The sequence below is a fragment of the Gnatocerus cornutus genome, unplaced genomic scaffold (assembly GCF_029298725.1).
Source record: "Gnatocerus cornutus isolate USDA-ARS CGAHR unplaced genomic scaffold, icGnaCorn1.1 ctg00000268.1, whole genome shotgun sequence".
NCBI classification, from domain to species: Eukaryota; Metazoa; Arthropoda; class Insecta; order Coleoptera; family Tenebrionidae; genus Gnatocerus; species Gnatocerus cornutus.
The window spans coordinates 33710-41638 of record NW_028275587.1 but is presented as its reverse complement, the minus strand read 5'-3'; the positions used below and the strand labels follow the sequence as shown (position 1 = coordinate 41638).

General features: G+C 44.3%; 2 non-coding genes across 2 annotated transcripts; both read right to left on the bottom strand.

Annotated features, from left to right (window-relative positions):
• Positions 1-652: 652 nt before the first annotated feature.
• LOC148165616 (5S ribosomal RNA) lies at positions 653-772 on the bottom strand. Its single transcript, XR_015771320.1, has one exon. It is a non-coding gene; the product is annotated as a 5S ribosomal RNA (ribosomal RNA).
• A 6467-nt stretch (positions 773-7239) lies between these two features.
• On the bottom strand, positions 7240-7359 carry LOC148165615 (5S ribosomal RNA). Its single transcript, XR_015771319.1, has one exon. It is a non-coding gene; the product is annotated as a 5S ribosomal RNA (ribosomal RNA).
• Positions 7360-7929: the final 570 nt, after the last annotated feature.

Genomic DNA, 7929 nt, shown 5'->3' with positions numbered 1-7929 from the left:
TATACTCGTCGTAACGTGCACGTCGTGTCTGTCTCGTTTTCTGTTTTTAAACGTTTTTTTAACTCGACGACTAGAAGAGAATGCCACCCAAGACCAGCGGTAAGGCGGCCAAGAAGGCCGGAAAAGCTCAAAAGAACATCTCGAAGAGCGACAAGAAAAAGAAGCGCAGGAGGAAGGAGAGTTACGCCATCTACATTTACAAGGTGTTGAAGCAGGTCCATCCCGATACCGGTATCTCCAGCAAGGCTATGTCTATCATGAACAGTTTCGTGAACGACATCTTCGAACGTATAGCTGCTGAAGCCAGTCGCCTCGCTCATTACAACAAACGTTCGACCATAACCAGCAGGGAGATCCAGACGGCGGTGCGTCTTCTTTTGCCCGGTGAATTGGCGAAGCACGCCGTTTCTGAAGGAACCAAGGCCGTCACCAAATACACCAGTTCAAAATAAATCCTCCTCGAGCAGCTTGGAAGTTGGTTGGAAAAAAAAGAAAAAAAATCGGTTCTTTTCAGAACCACAAATTCAACTCGAACGAATTAAAAATTTTCGTCTTCATACTATATAAGTTCCTGAGAGAAAATATAAATAGTGAAAAATATATTTAAAAAAAGTTTGACATCAGAAATGTTAATAAAAAAAGAAAAGAGTAGAGACAACGGCACGCGGTGTTCCCAAGCGGTCACCCATCCAAGTACTGACCGCGCCCGACGTTGCTTGACTTCGGTGATCGGACGAGAACCGGTAGTTTTCAACGTGGTATGGTCGTTGCCTGGTAAAATTTTCCAAGATGGTACGTTGACGATTTTTTGTGATTGTTCGATCGTTTGGATGTGACATTTTTCGATGGTACACATGTCAGAAAATGTACAAGATTTAAAAGAAGAAAAAAAAAAAATTTTTTTTTGCGAGTCGTTTTTTAGTTTTTTTTTTGCGACAAAATGACGAAAAAAAAAAACTCGTATGAGGCGTTAAATTAAATTGTTCGTTTGACGATCTCAACGAGTCACTTGCGATTAACGTAATTTAAAATTTGAGAACTTACTTACTCACTTGCTTGCTTAGATGGAAATAGCACCCACTTGAAGTAAACGCCGACACGGACCGGAGATGAATAAACTCCGAACGGACGGGGTTAATTCATGAACTGACCGTAGTACGGTCGAAGGTTCGCCGCCGCCGCTACCTGCTTTCTTTCTTAGAACTGATAACAGAGTTGGTTTCTTTGTCTGTTCATTCATCGAAATTCCCACCACTCTGGCCGGGCCGGGCGGGGTGGGTGTGTGTTGTTTCATGATTTGTTCTCTTCTCGATTTATTCTTTTTCCGACGTCGTTCGATTCATAGAGATGTTTTCGTCGAAAGTGTGGTCGCGTTTACATTGCATTAAAATTTAATTTGTTCCAGTGCGACGATGAAACAAGAAAAAAGTTTCAAGTAAGTACGCACGCACGCACACCTACATATTTCATTTTTTAAATCTTTCGACGTTCGTAGTTTCTGCTCGAAATGTCGACTAATAGTAGGGAATGTTTTGTTGATTTGTTTGTTTTTCGTTTTTGAGAAGAACAAATGAAAATTTCGTTGGATTTCTGTCGACCGACGACCGACTGAAAATCCGCCGACATCGACGTAGTTTTATTTAGAGTGTCTGAAAAATGCAAACAATGCAAGATTTCCGTATTTTTGTTGGTTTGTGGTGTTTGGGGAGTTTTTTTTATGATTATAAAATGGTTTCGTCGAGAAAAATTGCTTCTTTCGCAATGAATTGGCAAGAAAAATTAAAAAACTCGTCCGTTCCCGTCGCTGGATGTTCGACGGTGGTCCGTCTGATTTTCCCTTTATTTTCGTAAAATTGACGAGAATTTCGCCGTCAAAACTGTTTTCGGTGATGTTTCGATGATGGGATTTCGTCGTGTGAGGTAATTTTTGAGGAAAAAATGTCGATTTTGCGAAAAAAGTCGTTCGAAAAGTCCGTTCGTCGTACAAATTCGTTTCTCATGGTCGAGTCCGAAATTGACATCGTTTTTTTTCCGACCTGTTCGTCAAGATCGTTTTCAAAAATCAACTCCTACGAAAGGCGAAGGTTTTATCTTCGTTCTTGAAAAAATTCGACCTTCTCGGACGTCATCTTCGACCGTTTGTGAATTTTTTTCCTACACTCTGCAGGTTCGTCGGTCGTCGCTCCGATCCGTGCTGCGTCTCTTTGCGAGGCGATTTTCGAAAAGATCGCACGTACTTTTCGACCGATTCGTTCGTGAAACTTGTAGAGGATGCTTCCAAGTTTGTCTGGTCGAAAGCGGAACTTTCCTGTTATTCGTGGAAAACGCGTAACGTCGGCGTCGAACTTGGATGTCATCTCCTTGTTTCGGAGGGTCTTTGTTCGAGTCGACGTTCGATCGGTCCTTGTTCGCTTTTGGAGGTCGGCTGGTCGTCCGGGAAAACTTGAGGTTATTCAGGAGGCCATCGCCGACCGAATCGCTCATGTTCCCGCACCCGGAGGCGGTGATCTTCGCGTAAAGAGAACGATGCCATCACGCGAAAGCTGTATTCGAGGCCCACTGAATTTTCTAACTCGACGAGAAGGCTCTCGTTTAGTCCGCGGTCCGCGCGTTTTCGAACGCGCCAACACTTTGACTTTGGCGCCCAATTCGTTCTGTAAAGTTCATTCGTTCTTTCACCGAAGAATAAGCCTACCTATAATAAAAAGAAAAAAACGCGCGCGCGATAGACGAAAATATGGCCGACGTAGAAAATCAAGCAGCTTCGACGGTCGCCGGTGCCACTTCCGGCTCCTCACCGGTGAAGAAGGAGAAGAAGCCCAAAAATCCGAGAAGCAAACCTTCTCATCCGCCCACTTCGGAGATGGTCACCAACGCCATCAAAGGCTTGAAGGAACGCGGCGGTTCTTCGTTGCAGGCGATCAAGAAATATGTCGCGGCCAACTACAAAGTCGACGCGGAAAAATTTGCGCCTTTCATCAAGAAGTACCTTAAGGGCGCCGTCGCATCCGGTTCGTTGGTCCAAACCAAAGGAAAAGGAGCTTCCGGTTCGTTCAAGTTGGCTTCTGCCGTCACCGGTGCAGCTAAGGCTCCGTCCGCCACGAAAAAGAGATCTGCCGCTGCGACCGCGTCGTCATCGGCGAAATCCAAGAAGACGGGCGTTGCTAAACGTTCCGTCGCGTCAGCGCCGACGTCCGCCGAAAAAGGATCCGCCTCAAAAGCCGGTAAGAAGGCCGCCCCCGCCGCTTCGGCCAAGTCTAAGAAAACTGCCGCCGAAAAGAAGAGCGTCGCCGTATCGAAGGCTAGAAAGGCTGCGTCCGCTCCCGAAAAGAAAGCCAGCGCCGCCTCCAGATCGCCCGTCAAACCCAAGACGCCATCGAAAGCGAAGAAATCCAACAAGGCCGGTCCAACCAAGAAACCGAAAGCGCCGAAACCGAAAACGGCCAAAGCCGTCACCGTCAAAGCGAAAAAAACCGCTTCACCCAAGAGAAAGAAGTGAAAAGTCGACGACGATGATTTAATTTTTTCAACGACGACGACGTCCTGGTGGTTTCGGGAACGTGCTCCGATCGTATATATCGACGTAGGGGCACCATCGATACAAATAAATGGCCCTTTTCAGGGCCACAATTATTTTCAAGAAACGAACGAAAGATTCGCTTGGACAATGCACATTCTGTTGAGGAGATACATACTTTCATTTGATTTTCTTGTCTATTCATTTGACTGTCGAAACAGTGTTATTACAAAGAATGATAAACTTTATTATATAATAATGTTTCAAATAGTCTCAGTTAAAAGAAAATTTAATGTGAAAGAAAAAAGCAAAAGTTTATCGTTTTATGTAAGTACGAATTTTGTGAATAAATCACATAACCTAACTTTTTTTTTTTTTTTTTTTTTTTTCAATCTCAAAAAGTTGCATGCGCGAACGATAAATTTTCAATTCGTTGGAAAATAATTGTGGTTCTGAAAAGAACCGATTTTTTTTTTCTTCTTTTAACACCTTCGAAGATGAAGAATTTGTTAATTCTAGATGGTCGGATCGGATGGATGGATGGATGGATGGAGGAAATTTAAGCCCTCTCGCCACGAATGCGTCTCGCCAATTGGATGTCTTTCGGCATGATGGTGACACGTTTGGCGTGGATGGCGCACAAGTTGGTGTCTTCGAAGAGGCCGACGAGATAAGCCTCGCTGGCTTCTTGAAGTGCCATCACGGCCGAACTTTGGAAACGGAGATCGGTCTTGAAATCTTGGGCGATCTCTCGGACGAGACGTTGGAAAGGCAGCTTGCGGATCAAAAGTTCAGTGCTCTTTTGATAACGACGAATCTCACGAAGGGCGACCGTACCGGGCCTGTAACGGTGAGGTTTCTTGACACCTCCGGTGGCGGGAGCGCTTTTTCTGGCCGCCTTCGTGGCCAACTGTTTTCTAGGTGCCTTGCCACCGGTAGATTTACGAGCCGTCTGTTTAGTTCTCGCCATCTCGGATATCGGATGAATCAAATGAAAAGAATTAACGTAGGTAGTGGCTTGCTTGCTTGCTTCGACCGAACGACCGACCGTACGTACGAACGTTCGAAAGTCAACTGAAAATTTTCGTCGCGCCAACGGCCGTTTTATAAACTCGATGAGTCATACGGCGACGCCATTGGTGGATTCGTTTTTAACGCGAGGTGGAGCTGCCGTAACTTATAAATAGTCCCGCGGAATGAAATTTTGACGTTAGTTCCATAACGAACTTGGTCGAAGCTACGTCGTTTTGTACGAAGAATTTCCTAATTTTATCAAGATGACCGGTCGTGGTAAAGGTGGCAAAGGATTGGGAAAAGGTGGCGCCAAAACGTCATCGCAAAGTTCTACGCGATAACATCCAAGGTATAACGAAACCGGCGATCAGAAGATTGGCTCGTCGTGGTGGTGTGAAACGTATTTCCGGTCTCATCTACGAAGAAACCAGAGGTGTGTTGAAGGTCTTCCTCGAGAACGTCATCCGTGACGCCGTAACTTACACCGAACACGCAAAACGTAAGACCGTCACCGCCATGGACGTCGTCTACGCCCTGAAACGTCAAGGTCGTACCCTTTACGGTTTCGGCGGTTAATTTTATCATTTTATGACGTGTATCCGCATCCTCAGAGGAATAACAACAAACCCCCCGCAGGCAAGCAAACAAACAAACAAAAAAAAACGGTTCTTTTCAGAACCACAAAATAAATCAAACGAATTAAATATGTTGCTCAATTGTGTGTTTGTCTTCAAATCGAAATGAAAATCGTACGGAGTGAGTGATCATTTTAATTTGTGATCCAGGCGGCGACTTTGACAATTTTGACAGCAGTTTTAGGTTAGAATGACCATCGTTAAAAGAACGTTTTTGCCACGAAGAGTATATTTGAGGTTATGTCCAATATGGGGTAGAGTTACTCTCCTCAGACGTGACTTGAAACAAAATCTCATAGCAAATAAAACGATTGATTGTAGTATTACGGCTCACCGCTGACGACTGCTGCTGCAAGAAATTATCGAGACGGAGAGCACGTATAGGCGACCGGTGTGTGTGTGTATGTTCTTAACAGATTAATGTGCGAAATGTGAAGAAATTTACGACGAATCGGAATGTTTCTTGAATTAGATAATCAATAAATTATTATAGATAGAGTTGTCGAGTTCGTGCTTTAGTCGGGCATTGAATTTTTCTAAAAATTACGATGAAAAGTCGTAAAAATCATCTTTCTTGGTTGAATGTAATCGAAAATCTTCCGTTCAGTCTACGCTCGTATAATGAATTAATTGATCGGTTTAACTTTAAAATATCTAAAAGACTTTTTAACATGATTCTCATAGGTTGTTGTATTTTGGCGAAAAAATCAATTCGTTCGAGTTGAATTTTTGGCCCTGAGAAGGGCCGATGTGAAGATGGTTTTTATAAAAGTTTTTGTTTTTCGTTCGAGATGACGGCGGCGAAGAATTAAATTTAAGGCTTCTTTTCGGTCTTCTTGGGCAACAACACCGCCTGGATGTTGGGCAAGACACCGCCTTGGGCGATGGTAACGCCGGAAAGGAGCTTGTTTAACTCCTCGTCGTTCCTTATAGCCAATTGAAGATGTCTCGGAATGATACGGGTTTTCTTGTTATCTCTGGCGGCGTTTCCTGCCAATTCGAGAACTTCGGCGGCTAGATATTCCATTACGGCCGCCAAATAAACGGGAGCACCTGCACCCACTCTTTCGGCGTAGTTTCCTTTACGCAGAAGACGATGAATTCTGCCGACGGGAAACTGAAGTCCGGCACGACTGGAACGAGACTTCGCCTTTCCCTTCACTTTACCTCCTTTTCCTCTTCCGGACATGTTGTTATACGATATAAACAGCAAAACACCTACTGCGACTGACACGAAGCGCACTGACAAACGTACGGCTTGAAATAAATGCCGAACGCGGCGAAGGCTAGAAATTTATATGGTCGGTACAGCGCCATCTCGTTAGGGCAATGGTCGAACGACGAACTAAGGCGGAGCGCCTGTTTGTCGCTCGCTCGTTATAAATAGAGGGATTTTAGGTGTGCGGCGTTTTAGATCGAGTATACTCGTCGTAACGTGCACGTCGTGTCTGTCTCGTTTTCTGTTTTTAAACGTTTTTTTAACTCGACGACTAGAAGAGAATGCCACCCAAGACCAGCGGTAAGGCGGCCAAGAAGGCCGGAAAAGCTCAAAAGAACATCTCGAAGAGCGACAAGAAAAAGAAGCGCAGGAGGAAGGAGAGTTACGCCATCTACATTTACAAGGTGTTGAAGCAGGTCCATCCCGATACCGGTATCTCCAGCAAGGCTATGTCTATCATGAACAGTTTCGTGAACGACATCTTCGAACGTATAGCTGCTGAAGCCAGTCGCCTCGCTCATTACAACAAACGTTCGACCATAACCAGCAGGGAGATCCAGACGGCGGTGCGTCTTCTTTTGCCCGGTGAATTGGCGAAGCACGCCGTTTCTGAAGGAACCAAGGCCGTCACCAAATACACCAGTTCAAAATAAATCCTCCTCGAGCAGCTTGGAAGTTGGTTGGAAAAAAAAGAAAAAAAAATCGGTTCTTTTCAGAACCACAAATTCAACTCGAACGAATTAAAAATTTTCGTCTTCATACTATATAAGTTCCTGAGAGAAAATATAAATAGTGAAAAATATATTTAAAAAAAGTTTGACATCAGAAATGTTAATAAAAAAAGAAAAGAGTAGAGACAACGGCACGCGGTGTTCCCAAGCGGTCACCCATCCAAGTACTGACCGCGCCCGACGTTGCTTGACTTCGGTGATCGGACGAGAACCGGTAGTTTTCAACGTGGTATGGTCGTTGCCTGGTAAAATTTTCCAAGATGGTACGTTGACGATTTTTTGTGATTGTTCGATCGTTTGGATGTGACATTTTTCGATGGTACACATGTCAGAAAATGTACAAGATTTAAAAGAAGAAAAAAAAAAAATTTTTTTTTGCGAGTCGTTTTTTAGTTTTTTTTTTGCGACAAAATGACGAAAAAAAAAAACTCGTATGAGGCGTTAAATTAAATTGTTCGTTTGACGATCTCAACGAGTCACTTGCGATTAACGTAATTTAAAATTTGAGAACTTACTTACTCACTTGCTTGCTTAGATGGAAATAGCACCCACTTGAAGTAAACGCCGACACGGACCGGAGATGAATAAACTCCGAACGGACGGGGTTAATTCATGAACTGACCGTAGTACGGTCGAAGGTTCGCCGCCGCCGCTACCTGCTTTCTTTCTTAGAACTGATAACAGAGTTGGTTTCTTTGTCTGTTCATTCATCGAAATTCCCACCACTCTGGCCGGGCCGGGCGGGGTGGGTGTGTGTTGTTTCATGATTTGTTCTCTTCTCGATTTATTCTTTTTCCGACGTCGTTCGATTCA